The following is a 25,734-nucleotide window of genomic DNA, read 5'->3' on the forward strand; positions in this document are numbered from 1 at the left end:
CCGATCAAACAAATCCATTAAATGTAAAAATTAACGACAAAGTTTGGTTAAAAATAGAGAACAGAAGGAAATTAGATCCAGTATATTCAGGTCCATTTATTATAAAAAACATCCTACATCCCAACATTGTAATAGAACATTGTGAGACAAAAGAAGAACAAACTGTGCATAAAAATAGAGTGATTAAATAACTACAAATCTAATTTTATTATGATTTGATAAGACTACTGTGGTTACCTTGAATTAATAAAATTAGAATAAGCCTAACCAGCAGCATGATACTAGCTCAAAAAAACAAGAAACTGAGTGAAACGGTAAAAACATTAAGCCTGCCAATGCGTATCATTAGTGGTAAGACCTTGAAAACAACTAAAACCTACAAAATATTATATACAGAAAATCATATATTTTCATCCTCGTAAAAGGAAGGGAACGATTGCATTACTTTCAGCACTTGCCGAGAAGTGCAAAATTTAATTATTTAGAAACAAAAAAAAAGTAAAAAAAAAGAAGAAAAGAAGAAAAAATGGAAAAAAAATATTATAAAACTAAGATATGATTTTATAGGCATCTGGAGTGTATAAAATGATTTCACCTGAAGTCTCATCATTTTCTGTAGGGGATAGGTGTGACGTCCCACTAATTAAATTATAGGGGAATTGTGGGAAAAACCGACACTGTGGGTAAAACCGACACCCCACAACTTTTCCTAGAAATCAAATTTTTATTCATTTCATAATGATACAATATTATTAGTACGTTTATTTAAAGCATTTGAAGAAAAATTGGATTTACGTTAGTGCGCCGAATGTCATAAAAATTAACAAAACATTCGACAGCAGCGTTCATACTCGTCTGGATGTAAAATTTCGTTGGTAGATTTTAAGGTTTTAACCGAACGAAAGCTTTTCAAATCACCCCATTTTTCAGTACCTATTATTATCGGCCTGTCCTATGATCAACTAGGTGCATTGAAGACGAGTTTGAAAAATTCAATATTTTTAATTGCTTTTATAAAAAAATGTGCGCTGTTGGGGTAAAACCGACACCCTATGGTTAGGGTAAAACCGACACCCTGTTAAGATGGTTGTGTATAGTTGCGATTCATTTCAAAATACTGGGGATCTTTGTGACACTTCAATTAGCCTATTAGAACACTATAATATTAGCAGAAACACACAGAAATACTTTTATTGTGTTTATTTCTTGTAAGTCTCTTTAAAAATCAAAAATTGGAATTTTTGCTTATCTGATTCTAACGAAGCTTTTGCTATTTCTGCAAAAAGGTCATCAAACCGAATTTATAGTGTTCTCTTGGTTTGTCATAGACGAATTTTATCACAATGAAACAATGATATTATGTATACTCCAATAGATCGTTGATGATCAGAGTCTGAAAAATCAAATCTGAAAAAGATAGTTTTACTAAGAAGTGTGTGTGTCACTTATAAGTGAATGAATCCAATTAGCAGAACGTAGAACGCTTGAAAATCTTCTCTTATGAAATAAAATGACACTGGAGGTTGCTATGATGTGCGCAAGGATTATTTGGAAATACTCATATCAATAAATAATCCTATAGCATAAAATACTCTTATTTATAGTACTACGCTTTCGAACTTTCTTCCCCTCACTACATGATGAAGCAATAAAAAGCACATATTTGCAGCATACATACTCACACTTTATTAATCAAGCATATATCTCATGTTTAATAAAGATAAAGATTTTAATAAAGTGGAGAGAAAATAAATTAAAGGGGGTGTCGATCTTACCCCTATGGGGTGTCGGTTTTACCCGCAGTGCTTACAAAAAGTCACTTTGTTTTCCAAGTTTTACAACCAATATTTTTTAATGAAATTAATTTTTTGAACTGCTGAAAAAATTAAGTCTTGTTAAGAATTTTCTGAAGAAGAATTCTGCATAAAAATTATAATTTTATTGGTTTTGTGGCAACTTAGAAAAAGTGTTAAGCTTAAGGTGTCGGTTTTAACCATAATTCCCCTACCGTGCTATATAAAGTTCGACTGTACTCAATCGAACTTTATTCGCACAGCACACCGGTGACCAACTCGAGCGGTCGATCACCGAGGTCTATTGTCGACGCTGCACATTTGATGACGTGCAAGGCACATGGATACGGCGCAGCAAATTGTCACTCCAGGCGTCTAACGCTATGACCCTATGTACTATGTATCGATGTATGCATGGCAATCGTCATGCATATAAAAACTAAATATTGAATAAAATAATTCATTCTAAGTAAGACAAACTTACAAATGAAGCACTTATCACACAAATACATCCAGGACTTATATAACTTCCCAATATTCGATTAGGTCTCTTAGATGCACCATATCGACAATTCTGCCTGAAAACAATATCAAATCTCGAATTTTCACGTCATTTTTCGAAATTTATTCATGGAAGTAATACATACTTCCAAATTTAATACATAATTGGTTTACATTTATCCAACTGATCAGATATATTTTTGGCTATTCAGAAAAATGAAAATGATTGGGTCATTCTGTGCAAAGTGATCAAAAAAGATGGAAACTTGAAATTGACCTTCACAGATTTGAACCAATTTTGGAGGAATGATTCATCTAGGCCCAATATATTGAAGTCTAAATTTTTGAGTCTTTTGAATCAACCCTCGGTCCATGGGAGCACTCCCCGTTTTGAAAAATTGCTAAAGCCCTTTATTGTTTTTTGACTATATGTATCTCCGGGTTTATTTAATCTAAAATCAAACCGCAAATTGCTTTTTAAAAGAAATTGTTCAAGGAGTCTAGAAAAAATATTAGTTTAAAGCAACAGTGCTGCCAACTACGATATTTTTCCAGTTAAAAAAGTTAATTTTTCTCGTAATACATATATTTTAAATTTGGAAATACTAATTTCATCGTGTTCCTCAGACATTTTTACATAAAAAACACTTCTAATCTCAATATAATTTGAGCCAATCCAATTAATTCTTCAATAAGATACACCGTTTTGTAAGAAAAAACTCGCATTTTACCATACCATAGTTTTCCGTCATTTCTCGAAAACTTTACAATAAATTATGTGCGGACTGAGTATTAGGGTGGGACAAAAATTACATTCCAGCTCCGAGCAACTTTTTAGGTACCATTTGGGTCCTAGAACAACTGTGCAGCTCGATCCCTGAAACTATATTTTTACGCCCGCTGTTTAAAGTTTGCATGAGATTTTGTATGGGAAAATGAACTTTCACAAAACAATTCCTCCAGAAGTCGCCCATTACTTCATAAAATATTACCCGTTATGTGGTTTTATAGGAAATTTAACAAAGAAACAATGTATCGAAAACCACGAAACGATCTGACGCTTGAGAAAAAAGTTATTAAGCTGAAACCAATGGATGCTTTGACTATTGATAAAATATTCATTTTTTCTAGCACCACTACTGTTGGTTGTCCAATTATTTGAAATGTTGTTTTGATCTTCTCCAAATGTGTCCAATTCAATTATATGTACTGTTTGGCCACTTCATAAGAGTTTTGAGGGATAAATTGAGGCTTCTTTTGTACATAATTTGAGAAAGTTAAAAATTTTGCATTTAATTTGATCGTCAACAGCAATGATGCTATGCAAAATGAAATTTTCATCGATCTTCAGGGCATCAATCAGTTTTTTCTTAATAACTTTTTCCACAAGCATCAGATCGTTTCGCAGTCTTCTAGACTTTGTTTCCTTAACAAATTTCCTATTAAAATAAGACATCTTTTTATTTTAGGAGGTAACGGGCGACTCTTAGACGAACTATTTTGCAAAAGACGATTTTCCCGTACGAAATCCCATGCAAACTTTAAACAGTGGGTGCAAAAATATAGTTTCACCGATCAAGCTTAAAATTTGCAGAGTTGTTCTGAGAGCTAAATGGGACCCAAAAAAGTTACTCGGAGCAAAATTTTATTTTTTTCATACAACCCTCTCTACTGAGTACGCTAAAGTTGGATTTTTGTCTTTGTGCGCTTGCGATTTTATATGAGAAATTGGGATTTTTTCGATTCAAAACGGTATATCTCAGGATAAGCTCAAATTATGTTCCGATTATAAGTGTTTTTTATGTAAAAATGTCTGAGGAACACAATGGAATTGGAATTTTCAAAATCAAAATATATGTATAACGAGAAAAATTAACACTAACTTTTTACCTAGAAAAATCGCATAGTTGGCAGCACTGCCGCTAAAAACTAATATTTTTTCGAGACTCCTTGAACAATTTCGAAATACAGCCGGAGATATGATCAAAAGAAAATCAAAGGTTTTATCAATTTATCAAATCAGGTTTTCCCATGGCCCGAGGGGTGGTTCAATTGGAACAAAAATTTGGATTTTGATATATTGGCCCTAGATGATCAACTACTCCAAATTGGTTCAAATTCGTGAAGGTCGATTACACGTGACATGATGACTTTGCGCGGAATGACCCATATTTTGATTTCATAAGTACCACTTATTCTTCTTCATACTCTCATTAGCACTTGTTGTACATGTTGAATATTATTGTACAAGTTTCGCCATTTTTAGTTATTCCGCTTTGAAGTTGGAAAGTGTTGCATATTACCCCGTTTGAGGGTAGTTCAATGTTGGCTTCTTGCTAACTTATGCAGGCATGCGGGGGTGGTTGTATGAGAATGAAAAATACTATACTCTTCATTTTAGACAATGACTACTATATCCCTCCCCACATTTAAGACAAAGACTATTATACCCTTCATTTAACCCTCTGGCACCCGCGCCGTTATATTTTGTGCAACACCTTCCGAAACTCCAGCAAAATCTGCTTCTAGTACCAGCGGTTGTTCATTTGGTGAGCCATTTGCGCGAGTGCGGAGGGTTAAGACTGAGATTGTGAGAATCGAGTCCGAAAAATACGAGAACTAGGAGTAAATCTAGATTCGGGATTTGCCTATTTTCTGGGATCTTCCGAGATCCTTAAGGGTTCTTAATGTGGTCAAAGAGACTTTGATTTGCTATTAGTGATCTGGACCAACAATTTCAAGCACATTAGAACTCATCTCAATTAGTTTTACATCATTTGGATATAATAAATATTACGGATTATATGAGAAAGTACTAAAGCGTTCACATAATTACCGGAGTGTTATCAAGTTTACGCGATCGCGGGCATAGGTGTGCGTAGATGATCGCAAAGGGCTTAAGCGTTCGTATGTTGACGTGTTTGTCGCGTGTGCTCGCGTGTATGTGACTTCGCGTGTATAAATTCGATTTTGAAACCCTGCGGCCATTCATATATTCGCGGACCGTCATTCTGATGTTTAGCTTTCGGTGTACGGATCACATTCTGACAGGGAGAGAGTTACCCCATATCACTAGAGTTTCCGGTCATGCCGCCATGGAACGTTTTGTCTAGTGAATATGGGAGTTATTTTTCAATTTTATTATTTTTTATTATTATTTAACAAGGACCTAGAATGTTGGTACCGAGGATAGAGACTTCCGGACGATCCCGATTCATGATGGCGCGAGCGCGGAAGTATGTAGATTGACTCTTGAGATCGCGTTGGTAAGTTTATGAGTACTGAGACGTTCACCTTATCACCGGGGTATAATCATGTTTGCGAGTTCGTGGGTCTAGGTTGCTTGGAAAATCGCGAGGGGCTCTAACGTTTGTACGCTGACGTGATTTTGTAATACACTCAGGTTTTTTTTACGCGGGGGATACAGGCCGCGTAAATGAAAACCGCGTAAATTTCAAAATCCGCGTAAATGAAAACCGCGTAAATTTCAAAATCCGCGTAAATGAAAACCGCGTAAATTTCAAAATCTGCGTAAATGAAGTCCACTTAAATTTAAGAATCCGCGATAAAGGGAACCTCATTGATGGATACCGCGTAAATTCCAAAATCCGCGTAAATGAAAACCGCGTAAATTTCAAAAACCGCGTAAATTTCAAAATCCGCGTAAATAAAAACCGCGTAAATTTCAAAATCCGCGTAAATTTCAAAATCCGCGTAAAAAAACCGCGTAAAAAATACCGCGCAAAAAAACCGCGTAAAAAAACTTGAGTGTATATTTGCGTGTTCTTGAAAGGTCGCGTGAATCGTGAATCTGATATTAAATTTTCGGTGTGCCTTTAGAATTCTGGCAAAGAGTGGGATCCCTTATATCGGTTTCCGGTCATGTCGCCATGAGACGTGTTGTATAATAGGTATGAGCGTATTTTTGTTACGCTTCTAGGATCAAGGTTAGACTTCCGGACGTGACCGATTCGCAATCGCGTGCGCGAGGGCATTTTTGTGAGACCGCGTTTGAGAATGTGTGAGTGATTCGCGTGTGTTCTAGAATGATCGCGCGCAAACCGTGTACGGTCCAGATTCTACCAGAAAGGGGGTTCTTCCATATCACTAGAGTTCCCAGTCATATCGTCGTAGAACGTGCGGTCTAGTGGACATGAGCTTTATTTTTTGATTGGTCCAACTGAATGTATGGACCTAAGTGGCTTGAATGGAGGGTAAAGATTTCCGGACGTGACCGATTCATGATCGCACGCGTTTGCGGGTTCGCGTTTGAGACCGCGTTTGTAACTTCGTAAGTACTAAAACGTTTACATGAAGTGTTATCAAATTTTCGCGATCGCGAACGTAGGTGTGCGTAGATGATCGCGAAGAGCTTAAGCCTTCGTATGTTGACGTGTTTGTCGCGTGTATGTGACTTCGCGTGAATAAATTCGATTTTGTAACCCTGTGGCCATTCACATACTCGCGTGTGTTCTTGGATGGCCACGCAGACCGTCATTCTGATATTTATTTTTCCGTGTACGGATCACATTCTGACAGGGATTGAGTTACTCCGTATCACTAGAGTTCCCGGTCATGTCGCCATGGAACGTGTTGTCCAGTGGATATGAGAGCTTTCTTTTTAATTAATTCAATTGAAGGCATGGACCTAGACTTTTGGAATCGATGACAGAGACTTCCGGACGTGTTCGATTCATGACCGCGCGAGTGCGGGAGATGTCTGCGAGAACGCGGCTGTAGGTTGCGTGGATGATCGGGAACGGCTCAAGCATTTGTATGTTTGATTGTAGCGTGTATGTGACTTCGTGAGTATAAATTCGATTTTTAATTATTTTTATAAGCATGTGGCTATTCGCATGTTCGCGTGTTATTCAATGATCGCGCGTGGACGTCTTGTCCAGTTTTTGTTTCTATTGGTTTGGGCATGAGTTTGGGCTGCTAGGATCAAGGGTAGAGACTGCGGACGTGACCGATTCATGATTACGCGAGCGTTGGGTTGATGGTTGTGACCGCGTTGGTAAATTTTTAGGTACAAATGTTGACTTAATTAACGGGGTGTTTGAATGTTGGCGAGATCGCGCGCGTTCGCGGTTTTGACCAGGTTTGTGTTATCTTGAAGGCCACGTTTGTACGTTTGGAATAAGAGATTGTGAGTGTATATGAGATAATAAGCAATTTGTGTTAGTGAGTGTTATGGGTCTAATTTAAAATATAGGAATAAAAGAAGGGTGCCTCCAGAGAGAATTGGGCCCTAAACCCACATTGTATATTATTTGACCATGGCAGTGGATAATAAAGGTCGCCAAGTTAAGTACTAAAATTGATCACAATATAACTTAACTAAAAAGAAAATAATCGTATCCCAAGTTTATGTGATATAATCACTGTAATACTGCTTTGGTCGAAAAGCTCCCAGACCACGTCAAGGTACAGTATCATGCCGAGGGGTTCGATTCCTAGTTCGACCAGGAGAACTTGCACCAAATTTGAAGCAAATCGGACAAGTCTAGCTACCGGACCAACGTGCCTGAAGTTTGTATGGGATTTTTCGAAAATTTACATACAGGAAACCCACTAACTCACATTTTTGCCGCTAGGTGGCACTGTATGCATCGTGTTATCACTGTAAGTGAAAGATAATTGTCTACAACTTTATTGAAGACTGCTAGTGAATCCGGCTTTGTATTACACACACATACATTTGCCGTACTCGACGATCTGAGTCGAATGGTACAAGAGACTCAGCCCTCCGGGCCTCGGTTAACAAGTAGATTTTCAGAGTAATTGCGTAGCCTTTCTATAGGAGAAAGGCAAAAATGATTGCAGAACGAAACATTGCGTTTAATGTCCCTAAATTTATACTGCACATTTGTTTTCAGATCACACATATGGCACACAAGGATAAATATACGTGATTCGGGATGAAATTATACTAGTATGAAAACGTCCGAACATCGTTTGACGCAAAGGGATCACATAAAATAAAACAAGGATTCATTGACGCATATCCAAAAGTATATTATGCTGATTTGGCGTAGCGCATTGCAAAAATGTAAATAAAAGTAACAGATTAAGCGACGTCAGTCTCTTGATTCTTAGTCTGCAGTGCAAGTTAACAAATGAAATATTCTTGTTCTTTATTAAAAGAAAATTCGGTTCGTTAAAGTACTCTGGAGTGTGAGTCGAGTGGTTCCAGTATGTAATAATTCACATGGTAGCTTCCCATACAGCGGAGTTCGAAGAGGTTCACGATTCGGTGAAATTAAGTCCGATCAAGGTCTCAGACTGCGTCATAACATCAGAAAACGAACAAACGTCCTGAGGTCCCGAACTTTATGTCGCGGTAGATATCCTGGACACTATGAGATACTCGTAGGCACTACACACTCAATTTGTCTCGCCCAACAGCCGTGTAGTCAGCAAATTTAGAAACTGATATCTCAGTAAAGTGAGATTTGTTTGCTAATTTACGGTGAAATATTTTCCGAGTCTCAGCTATCAAACGTAACTTTTACTGAGATCTCAGCAAAAAAAATGATTACTGAGATCTCAGCTGTAAAGATTTCGGCAAAAGATGCGTAAAAAGCTGAGATTCGACAGAAAAAAAAATTAAGTGTGTATGTCACATCTTTACGCACAAAAGATGCGTCATAATGTACGAAGCTAGGTAACATTGTCCAAAATTTCCATTTCACGTATGAGCAATGAAATGTTATGTAAAGTATTAAAAATATTAATTTCGGCATAAGAAATTTTACGGAAAAATAGTTGAAAAATCCATAATATTCACACGTTACCCCCACAGCCATATAAGAAAACCTAACCCAAATGCAACCATACTCCCTAGGGTAGGGGGTTCATTCCCACTACATCAATTCCACCAGCTCCGGATATGTCACGTTTAGGGGAACGCGGGGCAAGTCCGACACCTTAAGCGCAATAATTTTTCTAAAATTCCACAAAGTTCCTAAAATTGTATATTCTGTGCATAATCCTTGTTTAGGTGGTTCTTAACAAAATATAATTTTTTCAGCGTTTCAAAAAATTGAATTCATTAAAAATTATTGGTTGCCAAAAAATGGAGAAAAATGTCATTTTAAAAACGCTGCGGGTAAGACCGACACCCCAAAGGGGCAAGAGCGACCCCCTTTTGAGCTTTCTTTTTGTCCAATTTTTTCCATTAAAAATGTATTGTGTATGTGTGATAACGTGCAATTATATGTATATGAGTATGTGTGATGCAAACGCATACTTTCTGTAGTTTCATCGCGTAGCAAGAGGAAGAGCATTCGAATGCGTGGTGTTATGAATAAATCATGTTTAACGCATGGTTTATATTATGGTACAGGTTTTCTCAAGTAATTCTTTCGAGCTTTATTGCCACTTGTATAGCCATTCTAACGAGGAAGAGCTGTTCTGCAAGCAGATTATATACGCTGTTACTAGGATTCATTCACTTAGAAGTGACGCACGCTTCGTAGTAAGCTATCCGGTTCGTGTTGTGATTTTTCGGAACATTGTTGATCAACAATCCGACGGTCAATGAAATTTTTTCATCAATATCATTTCAAAATCTCATATTAGATTATACTTTTCGTTTCTTTTTGTAATATTATTATGAATCACGTTCAATTAATTTTTAATTTTTTTGGTCGGCTTGAGACAATACTGATAAATAAATGCAAAAAACATAGTTTCCGTGTATTTCAATTATTAACATGACGTAATTATAGTATAATTGAACACAACAAATATACCCAGTCGTTTGTATCGAATCAAAAACGAACCCAATTATCTAAACACCGTGTCGGTCTTACCCCACCCAAAAACTGTCGGTCTTGCCCCAACAGCGCCCATTTTTGTTAAATGCTCAATTAACAGTATTGAAATACTCAAACTTATCTTCAATACATACAAATAACGATATGGAGAGTAGAATAGAATGTGTGACAAAAAAACTGTTCATTTTCAAAGCTTTTGTGTTATTAAAACCTTAAAAGGTATCAACTAAAAATAACATCCAAAAGCGCATCAACTTTGTTTTCGCTTGTTTTGTTTATTTTGTTGACGTTTATGAACCCATATGGCATCGATATGTATCGAAATGCCAAAAATAATCGTACTAATAATATCCTGTCATTATTGTATGATTTAAAATTTGATATCTGGGAAAAGTCGTGGGGTGTCGGGCTTACCCAGAGTGTCGGGCTTCCCCCCAGTTCCCCTACCAGCAAATTAGAAGAGCAAAAACTTCATCCGTCCTCGTGTCCCCATCACTTGTCACGAGTGCAATCGATCAGTGCAGCCGCTGGCAAGAGTTATTGCTCTCGCCTTTACAGTGGACACTCATCCGTCCCATTTATGGCGCTTGATGTCCGACGACGCGACGTGTTCGACCTGGGCGGCGGCGTTACATGTTTGGACCCGCCGCTGATAAAGTTGGAGCAAGTTACACAAGCGTCGCCTTCCACTGATGGTAAATCAAGTGCGTGTGTACCACGTGTTCCGATATCAATGCAGTCTGGCAGTGGATCGAATTTGAATCAAATGGTGCGACATATCCAGTTGTACTTTTTAAGACATTTGGAATAACTAACGACTTTATAAATATTGAGCAGGCGAATGTCTCCGCGGCGGGCAGGAGTTTTTTTTGAGATGTACTATGTCTGCACTGTGCTAGAAGTATACCTGTCCTTGCTCGACGCGAGATTTGTGCTTGTTATGTGTCGATTGCTATAGTTATGTGAGACATTCTTTCTATTGAGTATTACTTGAATTCTAGTGTTTACTGAAACGCTACCGTTCGAAGAATACATTCTATTTATGAATAAGGCTTTAAACAAAAACAAAATCATTATTTGCACAAAATTACAAGGCCTAACAACTTTATTCGAAATAAAGTAAAAAATAATCAATATGGAAAAAAACTAACTTTTCACATTTTTGTTGCCGTTGTCGCTGTGGCTTGATTGCTGCTTGCGATTACACCCAATCAACGCCTAAGGTTAACGATGCCATCTATACGAGATCAGTCAACGAGACTTAGCAGGGCCTGTCCTAATGTACTGTATTGATTTGTAATTATGTCGTTTTTTATTTATATATATAAGTGCTTACAAGACTCGTTAGCAGCAGAGCGGATTTGAGCCTATTACCGCTCCTTTTTTGTCCACACATCATGGCCTGAGTTTTCAGGCCAATAAAACCCCATACATATTCGGTCGCGGGTGAGAATATGGCAAGAATGACAAGAATCATAATGATTGTCACCAAAGGCGGTGGTGAGGAATGTCGGTGCGGGAGACGCGACAGACACACACATATAGTATACTGCTTGTTCGACATTGCATTCGCGTCAATTTATTTTGTAAAGTGTCGATGGAATATTGATTATCCTTTTGCGCTTTATTTTGAAGGAGGGAAAATACGCCGGCTTCAGTATAGTTCTACCAAATTTGAACAATCTTTTGCAATTCTAATTAGAATTTCATATTACGTCAAAACCACCGAATAGCGATACGTGGTTCAGTCTTAACTAAAGATGGATGTGCCAGAATAATTTATTCCAGAACCCCGAGAAATGATTTGTGAAATTATTCTTTCAGACAAAATGATTGATAGACCCTTTCATTACGTTGTAAAACAAGTTATATATCTTCAGAGACATTTACGTACTGAAGTTATCAATTCGATTATCTAAAAAGAGAGTGATTATTTTTCCTAATTTAGATAAAAATAAAGCCGTCGAGAATGACATACTGCATGAAAGTTGAGATAAACATAAAATCCTCATATCGAGAGTGTTGGGAAAACGAGGCCTGCCAGTGATCCAACGACAGTCACAGCACAGCACCACCGCTGACGTATGTCGAATTTAATTAATGCTGACTTGAGATCGATTTTTAATTGCCAGGCCTGATTTAGCCATCAATGAATGGCAAGTCGCAGTTATAGATAAATACATAGATTGTAAAATCTGCCCTCCGGTTGACGTTAGGTTGTATGAATATGGCAATCCCCAGAGATGGAAAGCAATCATGCACCCGAAGCTAATGCGTAATTGAACTGTTAACGTAGAGATATGGTTCTAGCCGTTTGGCCGAACGAACAGATTTTATAATATTTGATATTTTATTTTGTTAGGCGATTGGTGCGGTAATTACTTTCTCGACTGATGTAATATCATAGCGGCATGGATAAAACTTCCCCATTCCGGTAAACTCTAAGCTTGCTCAAATGACCCTATTCCTCGCTTTTCTAAACTTTCTTCCTTCAACTCATTGCTCTCCCTTGAGTACTATGGCTCTTAACATTGAAAAATATACTTCTTCCAGTCCCATGCTAATTAAATGCCGTTACAACAGTTTAAAAAAGTACTCAACAGGTTGTTAATCATACTATGTTGCGTTTCGGCTTCGCCTCATCAGAAACCGACACTAACATATTGTCGGAATAGATTAGCGCCGGCTTGACGCAAATCCCTTAAAACTAAAACACACTATGTGTTTCAATCAAACGACTGATCAAACGTGATGTCCCGTTCGAGCAGAAGTTCTGTTTATGCCGACGAGACACCCTTAAAACTTAAAGGGATTTGCGTCAAGCCGGCGCTAATCTATTCCGACAATGTGTTAGTGTCGGTTTCTGATGAGGCGAAGCCGAAACGCAACATAGTATGAAATAAGGATTGCCCTCCTGTACAAAGACTGGTTTTTACCAACAAAGTTTCACCCTAGTGAGAAATTTTGGTTTTTACCAATTTTTCCTCCTTAGGGTGAAATGTAGCATAGTGCTTTCGCATAGGCCTGCTAAGCCAAGACAAGTTTCGGCTTCACTTGTGTCTCATCGGCATAAACAGAACTTCTGCTCGAACGGGACATCACGTTTGATCAGTCGTTTGATTGAAACACATAGTGTGTTTTAGTTTTAAGGGATTTGCGTCAAGCCGGCGCTAATCTATTCCAACAATGTGTTAGTGTCGGTTTCTGACGAGGCGAAGCCGAAACGCAACATAGTATGAAATAAGGATTTGTGCCCTCCTGTACAAAGACTGATTTTTACCAACAAATTTTCACCCTAGTGAGAAATTTTGGTTTTTACCAATTTTTCCTCCTTAGGGTGAAATATAGCATAGGTTGTTAATGATAAAAATGGGAAAAAACATTATAGCAATAAGGTTCATTGTGGTAAATGCAGTGGGAATCATATGGATGATGTCTGTGCCAGTACTAACTGGCGTCCCACATAACACCACATTGAGTCTTATGGAAATTCGAGTTTTCTCGTTCGTTTTCCGAGGTTTTAAGAAAAAGTAGTCTACCGATTCGTAATCAGTAAATTTTATATTGGTGAACTCGATATAATACCGTTTTTAATTGGATTGCATTGTACATTGACGTTTCGGCCCAAACAGTCATTCCTGAAGGTAAGTGCCGCTCACACACTTGCTATGCATACATATTTTTTTAATTGATATATATTTCTTGCACAAATGTACATTATTGAGCAAATTGTTTCGAAAATATCAGCGAAAGTGTCATGTCTCTACATACAAAGTTGACCGAGCAATAAGGGATAATGTGAACTCAATTATTATCTTTCGTTACAGAGTTATGGTGTCTTTGGAAAAGTTGCTGTATGGCACTTTGCGCATTATTTGGTTGAATCATACTAGTTCGGAATTCAGTCGCTAGGGCGGCGCTGTTATCAGCTTTTTAATAAAGCTAAAGAGAAATGTGGTGCCTTCGAAAAAGTTATAGGTCCTATAACTTTAACCTTCCGGTAGTCGCGCTAGTGCACTGAATGCATGCTGCTCTGAAAAGCTAGCAAAGTCGTCTTAGGGCCTCAGCGGCTGCTCGTTCAGTGGCATCCGGAAGGTTAAACATATATCCCATATAACGTACCTTAACGATTCCTTTTTTATGCATTCATTTTTGCTTGTAAATGAGATTTTTTAATACAATTTTTGGTGCTTAAAAAACATCTTATACTATTCGGTACAGTTCGTCAAGTTCAAGTACAACGTTCCCGTCGGCTGCTATTGAATTTTATTCTAATCCGACTTCTGCTTCCGGAGATACGGGTTGAAGAATACGGTCACGTATGAAAATCCCATATAAACCGGCATCAGTTATCTAAAATATGCAAAAATTCATGAAATGCATTCTGAATTGCTTAGGTTTATAGCTTTAGCTCACTGATGTCCAATCAAACTCATATTGACCACTTTGAACACCTCCGGCGGAATCGTTGGCTTCAGGAAAGTGGAAATGTTCCTGAATTGAATACGCATCTGTCTCTTAGAAATGTCTCACTCGATTTTCTCAAATTTAGTCTCAAATAAAAGCTACGCCATCCTTATTAACTGCTATGAAATTCCATTGGCATCGGAGTTCTGGTTTCTGTTTTCCGGTTGAAGTATGAATGAGTTCTTAATAGTTTGAAATTGTTGATCCTGATCACTAATTGCAAATCAAAGCCTCTGACCACATTGAGAGCTATTGAGAATTTCGGAAGATGCGAAAAAATGGTCTTGTCCCGAAATCAGATTCACATCTGTTTTTCATATATTGCTGTCTCGATTCTCACAATATCATTTTAGTGAAGGTTATAGTACTCTCATTGATTTCTACTGAATTCCATTTGAACAACGTAATGGTTCCGGAGTTATGAGTAAAAGAAAACGATCACACGTGAATTTCCTACATAAAGCTTTGTGCCTTGAGCCTATAGAAACGTTATGCAATCACTCTGAAAAGCGAGTTCGGCGAATGTGTGCATGTAAGTGATCAAAAATCCCACATCGGTGATCGAACCGATTTTTTCAAACTTAGTATCAAGTGAAGGGCATTGGTTGCAATTGAATTTAGCTCTGATCCGACATACGGTTCCACAGTTACTGGATGGAAAGTGCGGTCATAAGGTAAATCCTCATAGAAACTGAAACAACCACCATGATATCTAGATGATGTAAAGGTTGTAAAAATGGTTCATAAATTATTTAGATTAGCAGGCCCTTAGTTACTTTGACCATATTGTCCACCTAGGACGGTCTTGCTGCCCCGGAGAAGTTGAAAATATTCGGAGTTAATGTCGTACCTATTCTTCAGAAAACTCTTGACCGATTTCCACCATCTGCCAAATTTGAAATGATTGATGCAATGCTTTAATTGGCTGCTATTGCATTTCTTGTCGATCGGACTTTAGGTTTCGGAGTTACAGGTTTGTTAGAAATTTTCCATATACCTGTACCATTATAATACTTCTAAAAATCGTTATAATAATCCAAGCCTTTTTTGAGTTAAACTGTTATCCTGGATTTTAACAAGGATGTTTGGCAGGTACAATCATTTATTTATTTATTTATTTATTTATTTATTTATTTATTTATTCTTATTTTTCATCTGACCTATGTTGGTCTACATGAAATGTAGTTGAATGGGAAAAGCCCATTTCAGGATATACTTCAGAAGCAATCCTCAAATGGGCGTAAAAACCCATTATCTTTTCATATATTCACACCTGATTACAATGGATTCACACTACAATAAAATATAATAACATAGTACACAGCATTACATAAATAAAAAATACAAATATTACAAAAAATGAATCTTAAAATCTACGTCAACCTTCTTAGTCTATTTTTGAAAACATCACAAGATACAGAAAAGTCAAATGTCATCATTTCCTTAACCTCCACAATCACCCCCCCCCCCCTCTGTTCCCTCTCCATCACACTCCCCTCAGACTACCACTCCACCCCGCCTCCTACAGACCCATAACTCTTGCAATCCCATCGCCTTCATCCACCAAACCAACCAAAATAAGCTAAAGGTGGGGGCTGTGGTTTGGGGGTCTTTCATCCCCCTCACACACCTACCTACGCAGGCCAATATAAGTTAATAAGAAGACACAATTGAACTAATGCCGATTAAGCTAATTAGGTATGATATTTTATTTGTTTCAAGTGTTTCAGCCTTGACACGTAGATCATCAAGTTCGTGGTTGGCGAGCCATTGTATATAGGTGTTCCAAGAAAGTAATATACATTTTCACAATTATATTGAAAATGACCAGCCATGGAATCATAGTTTGGATGAAAAGGAAAGACACAATTGCACCACTAGGTGAATTAAAACAAGTTTTTCTGTTCAACTTCGCTGTCAACGCTAGCTTAATTGGATACTTCGAGTTCTAAAATGTATCATGGCACATCAGGAGCGGATCCAGAAAAAAAAATCGGGAGGGGTCTGAAATTTTGATTTTGGAATGAACATTGTACAATAAATTATACGTCAAAAGCTCATTTAATGAAAATCAGTTTTGGTGGTAAAATTTGGTTTCAACTGATTTTATGTTTAAAACTAGTATAAAATTAAAACTAATTTAAAATTTCTCAAAAGGTTAAAAAATTTCGGAGGGGGTCCAGACCCTCCCCCTGGATCCGCCACTATGGCACATATATACTTGCGCCACCAAATGCTTAAGTTCACAATCTAAATAATTGTCATTCACACGGCCATGATCCGATGAACAACTTTGCTGATGACTCAAACTTTATAAATCCTTAGACAGTCGATATTAAAAAAGCGCAACTTAATATGTACACTTTTGCCATGTCCACAAGGTATTCGGATTCTAAATAACCACTGGATGCATTAATTCAAGGTGGTCAGGATAACGAAATAGAACAAGGTATAAATTCATTGATTCCCATTTACACCAGAGCGGCATATGTAATAGAAATCTGAAACAAACAGCTTGCTATCCACACGACCTGGGTTTTATAATCAACTTCGCTGAACCCACTGACTTTTAAGGTAGTCGGGGTCAATTATTAATTCAATAGTAATTCTTCAAAAGGGCTAATGAGACTTTTGTAAACAAACTTATTTCGCTCATTATTCCGCTACCGAGTTGAGTTTCATGAAAAATACACATGAATCAACATCTTTATCCTTGGTAGAATCAATTTCAAATGTTTTCTGTGTTGAAATGATAACAAATTAGGAGAAATCAGCAAAACAAAAGTTTGTTTACAAATCTTATTAGCCCTATTCAAATGTTGATATGGAATTCAAGTTTAAAATCCATTATTTCGTATTAGCGCTACGCAACTTCGATGAGGGTACAAGTTTTATACGACATCATCAGATAAGATATGTCCGGATTCGAATCGTAGTAGACATGCGTGCGGGACGCAAGAAAAAGTGGCTGCCGTCAAATTATTGTGATCAAGTTTTTTGTCGAATTCCGTCTTGGAGCGTGACATTGTATCAATAAGGTATGGAAAATGAAGTGTAGTGCATCAAGCCCAGCTACTCTGGCACACTTTCTGAGACATGGCGAAAATCGGACAATAAGAATTGGCAAGCAAGGAGTTCCCGGGGGCTCGGAAAGGCTAACACAGAATGTCTTTCAAAGCATTTCGGATACCAACATCAAGATGGATACATAAATTGGTTCAAATTACACTGTCCTCGAATGCAGTGCAAAATGAGTTGCTTTTTCGGTCTACGACGAAGCGGTTAACGGTACCAGTGGAGTACCCTTTGGTGAGATTAACCAGATTTATCTTGTTCTTGTATGTACTTATTTTGTTTTGAAAGCAACATGCCAAGAAAGATACTCACAGGTGGGTCCATAGTGGCACACACTCTCCATCATCGACGGCTCCCGAGGTTTTGGCTATCATTTTCTTGTACCTTTCTTTCTTTGTTTCAGAGAGCTAATAAAGGCGCTATAACCTAGGCTCATAATCCAGCACAGGTCTAAATACCGCTGTCCCATCACAGGAACCAAAGGAGTGACATTAACCCTCTTAGCAAAGTCACTCCCAATGATTTATTAAACCCCATCAAATTGAAACAGTTATCTACGTTTCTTCCTTATTCAAGGTTCAAAATAATCCGTTGATTATTTTTTTTTTCGAGAGTTGTCCTACTGGAGCTGTAGAGCTAGGTTCTCGGAAGGGCTCCCCGTCAGAATCACACACTACAATTTGCAGACGAGACAGGCAATGTCGCCCACTAAAACACTGCTTTAGGCCAATTGTACTATTAGATTCTGAATGTGATATTCATTGTACGGTTCAGGTATGTGTGTGCGTAGGGACCCGCGATCGCGTGTATCATCGCGAAGAGCTCGAACATTTGTACGTTAACGTGTTCGATCGCGTGTGTGTTTGTATGTCGCGTTTGCTAACGTGTATGTAACTTCGCGTATATAAATTCTATTTAAAAACCGTGTGCCTTTCGCATATTCGTGTGTGTTCTTAGATAGTCGCGCGCGGACCGTGAATTTAATATTTTGTTTTAGATGTACGGCTAAGATGCTAAAAGAGAGTGAGATCTTCCATATCACTAGAGTTCCCGGTGATGTCGCCATGTAACGTGTTGTCTAGTGGATATGAGCTTTATTTTTTTTGATTGGTCTTACTGAATGTATGGACCAAAGTTATTAGGACAGAGAGTAATGGTTTCCGGACGTGACCGATTCATGAGCACGCGAAAACGGATGTCTGTAGGTTCGCGTTTGAGACAGCGTTTGAAACTTCGTAAGTGCTTAAACGTTCTCCTTATTACCGGGGTGTTATTAACTTTGCGCGATCGCGAACATAGGTGTTCGTTGTTCATCGCGAAGGGCTTAAGCGTTCGAATGTTAACGTGTTTGTCACGTGTGCTCGCGTTCATGTGACTTCGCGTGTGCAAGACTGGATTTTGTAACCGTGTGGCCATTCCTATACACGCGTGCGTTCTTGGATGGTCACGTGGAGCTTCATTCTGATAGTTTGTTTTCGGTGTACAATTCACATTCTGACAGGGAGTATGTTACCCTATATCACTAGAGTCCTCGGTCATGTGGTGACCAGTGGATAGGAGAGCTTTCTTTTTTCTATTAATCCAATTAAAGGCATGGACATAGTCTGCTGATATCAAGGATAGAAACATCCGGAAGTGACCGATTCATGATCGTGCGACCGCGGGAGTTTTTAGGTTCACGCTTGAGACCGTTTTTGAAAATTTATAGGAGCTGATACATTCACTTTATCACCGGGATGTTAACATGCTTACGAGATCGCGGGTGTAGGTGCCGTGGATGGTCGCGAAGGGCTCAAGCATTTGTTTATTAACGTGTTTGTCACGTGTATGTGACTTTGCGTGTATAATTTCGATTTTATAATCATGTTGCGTGTATTTTTAACGATTGCGCGCGGACAGTTAATCTAATGCTTAATTTTTAGTGTATGGTACAGGTGGTAGAAGAGAATCAGTATCCCCATATCACTAGAATTCCAGGTCATGTCGCCATGGAACGTGTTGTCTAGTGAACATGAGCGTCATTTTTGGTTGGTTCAACTGGAGGCATTAGTCTAGGCCAGCGGTTCTCAACGTTGTTTGCTCCGCGGACCCCTTCGAAATCACCTTGGGTCATCGCGGACCCCTTCGAAATTATCCTGGTCGGTTGCGGACCCCCATGGCTTAACATCGATTTATATGCTGTCAATATATTATTTTCAGTCTGATACGATAAATAAATTTGAAGTTTCAATATCCGTCCGGAAAAGATTTTCCTCTTCGCGGATCCCCAGCAACGACTTCACGGCCCCCTAGGGGTCCGCGGACCCCAGGTTGAGAATCGCTGGTGTAGAGGATTGCAATTGCAGGGTCGCGTTTGTGACCAGGTTTGTGTTATAGCGAAGGACACGAGCGTTTGTACGGTTGTTCCTATACGAGTATAGATAGAGTATACTAATAAAAGGAATCATAGCATGCCCAATAAAGAGAAAAAAAGATGCAAAAAGATTGATTAGAAGTGCATAAATTGACCGATACTATTTTGGTATACATGAATAATGGAAAAGCAAACTAATAGATGTACAAAAGAACAGACTAATGAAGCTGAATATAAAAACACATGTAACATATCATCAAACTACTTTAACTCGTGCAAATGCTTGTTTATTTGCTATTAACGACAATTGCATTCTGTTAGACTTTCATCATGCTATGCTGACCGGGAATGGATGATTCACGTGCGTCGGTAAACTAATTGTACCCTGATTTATCCAATCCAACCTTCCCGAATGAATAGTATTGAATGCTCAAGTTGATTACCGCAAAGATTACCCACCATTCTATCATATACGTCAGTTCTGCATCCATACCCTGAACCAACTGTCACGAATATTCAGACGAACACATGCACAGATAGACATACGACTAGCGCATAACAATTGTACACTAGTACTAAAAACTACAATTACCACAAAACGACAGCTAATAGATTTCTATTGATGTATTTATTAATTTATTTTATGAAATTAATTTAATTGGTATATGCACGATGACACAGTCGACCGATAAATGAACACACAATGACCCCCACTGTGAGCCCCTCCACCAATACTGCCATTTAGCTGTGGAATAATGCCATCAAACACAGCCCAGAGCAAAAGTCAATGCACGTCGACCCGCCAGTCGGCCACGCCAGCGCGCACAGGCTAGTGGTTGAGCGTTAGTATGAAATACTAGTGCGGATGACAACATACAATCATGTTTTAGTAGTTTTATTTACAGTTTTAAAGAGACCGCCTAAAGGCGGTGTTGGAAACTAGAGGATTAATTAGATCAAATGTGTCGGGTGACAGTGGTGATTGTGTGTGATCTCGATTTAGAGACAGTGGTACGATCACTGTCGCCAATGCGACAATCATGTGCTCTTCCTGGAACGTCATCATAGTCCAGAGTCCCAAGGGTTGCAGGTTCGAATCCTCCCTATGAGGTGATTTGTTCACATAATTGCTTTCGTTTAACTCACCATTACGACCAGTTTTCCCCGTTGGATGCCCACCAAAAAAGTCTTACATAAGGTATGGGTACTTACGTGAAAACCCAAAAAATTATTGGATCGTGAAATTAATAATAGTAGTATTAATTCACCCGTTACTATTTACACGGTAAAACTCTACATGCACATTAATTTTTGTCTGTTTAATTTTCCTGAAACACTCTCTGTGCATGGATTTTGTTAATTTGAGCTGATTGCAAATAACACATTCCTCAATGTTTCTAGTTTTACCGTGTCGAACCAAGCAGCTCTCAATATTAAGTACGATTAGCGCCTTCTCAAAAAGTATATATTCTGAATCGTGCTGCAGCTGGAATACGCCACGGTACCATAAATAGCACTCAGAACGTATCTGCTTTATACCGTCAGACAATATTCGCTAACAAATTTGAAAGGAACGAAAACTCGTTCTACGACGCCCAACACAAAACTCCATCTCCACGTCGTCATCGTCGACTCAATTTCGTGTCCGTCCGCTCATGAATGAACAGGTTTATTTTTATTATTCCCTGTTTTTTAAGGCTACACCCCCATCCCCTCTCTCACAAGCGAAAAGTAACAAACAGCGAGAACAACAACCAACAGGCTGCGCTGGCACAAGGAGGCGGGGGGTTGGTAATTTGTGCCAATCGTTCAGGATTTTTTACGACCGCCCAAGAAATCGCCTGTAAAGCACGCGAGTTCTACGACCGACATCGTAAGCATGAATGCCGCCTATATGCGTGCCCGGCATGGGGCCAGGGTTTTGCACTCGGTTTTTTTGTGCTTGTACCGGTCTACCTGAACAAAAAATCAATAATCACGAGGACTGTTCTTGCTATTGCTACAACATTCGGGGTGTGCAGCGTGTTTGATCGAACTTTGCCTGGTTCGGAAAAGTCAAAATCGAATCAAACGCGAGAACGCGGGGGCTCGTCTTACATATTAAGAATTATATCTTATACTAAGTCTTGATTGGTCTTCTTGGGTGTGCCTTGCATTCATCTTTTACTCGTTATCCTGGGATTCTTCGTAGCAAAAGCACACCAATTTTGATAGCAACGGAAGCAAAAAAGCGGATATTCTCTACTTTCCGGATAATGCATGCCTCATCATCGACACAAGTTGTACAACACATTCTAACAATCGTTTCCGAAAATTTCACCTAACGCGTATCATTCAGATCTTCATAAGTAAATTATGGTTTTAAAGTCAAAGATGATCCCAAATTTGATTACTTAATGGTTCCAAACTTCCAACAAATGGTTGAATAACAATGAACAGCGTTCTTCAATTATTTGCTAATATTCAGCAGAAATCTTTGACATAATACACAGTTGTACTAGGGCAGCTGACCCAATAATTATGATGGCAGGTATAGTTGGTCGGTGTTAAATCGGACCGGAATAAATCGCAAAACATCAAACAATGAGATAATGATGGCAATGGACAGAGAATTTCTTCAGCTACATTCGACTTTTGCTAGATTTTAAATATGTAACAATAAACAAGAGTTATGACAGAAATTAATTTCAAATTATAATGTAAAGGATGCTGCGATTCAAACTTTAAACTAGTTTTTCTCGAAATCAATATATTGTCACTTAGTCCCTTAGTCCGGTCAGACTTGACACCGACCAGTTGTGCCAGTGATGAAAATTGGTTGATACTAACAATTAAAATTTATTTAAGGCAAGTATATGCGTTTAAAATTATAAGCTTCTAGTGTTACTCAAAATACTAAAGGACTTTATACAGTAGTAGTGTATAATATCCACATTAAATAGCTTTCTTTGTGGACTCGTAAACGACGGTAGCACAACTATTTTGCCACCAGGAGCAATTTTTTTAGGTGCCTAGATAGGTGAAAATAAAATCTTGTACATATGTATTTACCAATGCCAAAACATGTATGTAGGATATGAGCGAATATAAAAAATAATATTGAGCTTTCGACTAAACGATATTCGTTACAGCACACTACAGTGTGCTCATTGAATTTAATTTTGTTTTGATGCCATAAAATCAAATAAAATGAATGATCTTAGGTAAGCAGACCTTGATTGTTGTGACTGCTTAAGCACTGACATATGCTGATTTCATCCACTATTGGTTCATACGCGACGAAAGAAAAACATATTTTTAAGATCACGTAAGTAAAAATCAACCAACCAACCACTATTGGGCCATTTCCCCTAGTAGACTTTTGTCGGAAGTAAAATTACTGAATCAACTCGGTAGGGTGTACTCCAAAACATTGCCCTACAACGAGTCATCTAATCGCTGCTCAAAAGGCACCATAAACTTGTTGAGGTCAGTAAGAAATAAACATCCAACACTGATCCTCAGCGTTCTTAACGGTAGATTGTGAGCTTAACGGCTTCAATTATTCATCTCCTAATGATAACAGTTCTCACTGTTTACCTTTAATTAGTGTCACTGTACGTAACATCGTCGTTCGTGTGCTGTCTTGCTCCGATGGCTTTTACCATACATTTCACAGAAAAGGCACGTCTCTAACGATGCGGTACCGCGTGACGATAAAAGCCACTGAATCGTGCACCCCAATTTCCGCCGTCTCTCTGAAAAGTGCTAAACATGTTCCGGTATCAGCTCGAAAACGTGCTCTGGCACAAGGAAACACTCACACGGCAATGAACCCCATCTGTCGTAAAGGGCATACCTAGAATTATTGTGCAATTTTCCCCGTACCTTTGTTCTATATTAAACCAGAGGCCAGAAAATATAAGAAACTTACACCTAAATCTGATCATGAATGACTCCTCTATCTCGGTCAAATGGAGCTGATGAACTACTGGACCTTAACGTGTGGTGGCGAAGCAATCGCTTCCTGCTTGCAGCTGCTACTGCTGATGTCAATCGCGGGTGATCCGTTATCGGAAATAGTTCCTCCACCCGTTCACTTTCCGCTGTTCGTAGTGGATTTTTGTCAAACCACACACTTCGAGTGCAATTTTATCCCTCTTCTTTCACCAACACTTCAAATTCTTCACCTTTACCGAAACTAATGAACATTGCCAATAAAAGTTCAATAATAATTATCGAGGAGGTTATCGCGGGCATAGGTTTGTCTTACAGCACATTAAATCTCGGTAGACACCTCGCCACAATTGACCTTTTCGTGATCTTGGCCAGCGGAGAGTTTCACAAACGGGACAGGAAAAAAAATTACAATCCGTGACAGGTCATTTTGCCTGCTGCCATAAAGCAGGAAGTTTTTTTTCTTTTCACTTCTTATTCAATCACCGCAATGATTGAAAGCCACTATCTTTCTGCAAATCGTCCTAGTCGTTTAAAATATTCAATTTCAAATATTTTCACCCCTCGAGCAGCAGAATAACACGGTTTTGTGAAAGGAAAGAAATTTTCAACATTCACTACCTTGATATCGTACACAACGCGAACGACCGAATTCATGCAAAGTTTGGCATTAAATGACGATGAGGAAAGGAGTTGGTACATAAAAACCCAAGAAGCAAACTATCACGGCTACCATCAGAGCAGCAGCAGGATTATCACCCACACAAAGACGATCGCAGCATAAATTTCGATGTGTGTTGCGCATAAACAGTTGTGTGTTTGGTGGTGTGCGTGAATGTTTGACAAATGGTTTGACAGCGGTTTGCCCATGAAGCAGAAGGCAATTCCAGCATCCGTTACAAAGCGTTACAACAAGCAGGGATGCCAAGTGTTTTACCAAGAAGTCTGTAATAATTTTCAAAAATGTCTGGAATTGTCTGGATTGCCTATTTTTTTGAAAAAGCTTGAGGATTGAATTTGATGTTGTGAGCTTTCAGCATCTTGGATTGCTGAAATTTTCAGCTGATGAAAACTCAACAAAATTTACTGGCTTCCAGCGAAATTTTTTTTTGCTAGTTTGTGTTTCTAGCTATTCTAAAAATCTTTGTTTTCAAAATCGTAGCTCAAAAAGGTGGTTTAACAATCAACAATGCATTCTTATATCTCATTTTGTTGTTTTTCAAATTGTCTGGATAAATCTGGACAAATTTGATGAAATCTGGATAAGACAAACATAAATCTGTATGTCTGGACGACGATTAAAAATCAGGAAGAATCCAGATAAATCTGATAGGTTGGCACCCCTGACAACAAGAAAACACGTCACTTTATTCGACAGGGTGTAATCCATGTAGATGGCAACCATAGGCGGACCCCATCGCGAGCAGAAATATTGAGCTCTACAAGTTCTACACGAATGAAATCATAATGAATGAAGTTCATATTTGACAATTCTCGGTGATTTGTTTACTTTGTCAGTTGCGTGAGTTGCGTAAGGGTTTCGGCGAGAAAAAAAAAACACTTTTTTGCGATTTTTTTAGAACTTGCGTGAAGCGAATTTATTAAAACTTTTGTACATTATAGTATATATACTATGGTATACTATTTCAATAATATGCTATACCATTTCAATAATATGCTGTAATTTTTCTATGCAAAAATATCGACAAACGACTCGGTGACGAAGCTTTTTGTAGAACGTCTCAAGAAAAACATGATTTACGGTATTACCTGCCATTCAAAAACTACTTAACCGATTTCTTTCAAACTTTGCACACACATTCTAAGT

At 38.3% G+C, this 25,734-nt stretch overlaps 1 protein-coding gene across 1 annotated transcript in view; it reads right to left on the minus strand.

Annotated features, from left to right (window-relative positions):
* LOC131678795 (GTPase-activating protein skywalker) overlaps positions 1-24,592 on the minus strand; it is a 190,423-nt gene extending 165,831 nt beyond the window's left edge. Inside the window, exon 1 of the mRNA XM_058959112.1 lies at positions 23,884-24,592. The gene's annotated coding sequence lies outside the window, so the exon portion shown is untranslated. The remainder of the gene's footprint in view (positions 1-23,883) is intronic.
* Between the last annotated feature and the right edge of the window lie 1,142 nt (positions 24,593-25,734).

Source organism: Topomyia yanbarensis, chromosome 2 (assembly GCF_030247195.1).
Source record: "Topomyia yanbarensis strain Yona2022 chromosome 2, ASM3024719v1, whole genome shotgun sequence".
NCBI classification, from domain to species: domain Eukaryota; kingdom Metazoa; phylum Arthropoda; class Insecta; order Diptera; family Culicidae; genus Topomyia; species Topomyia yanbarensis.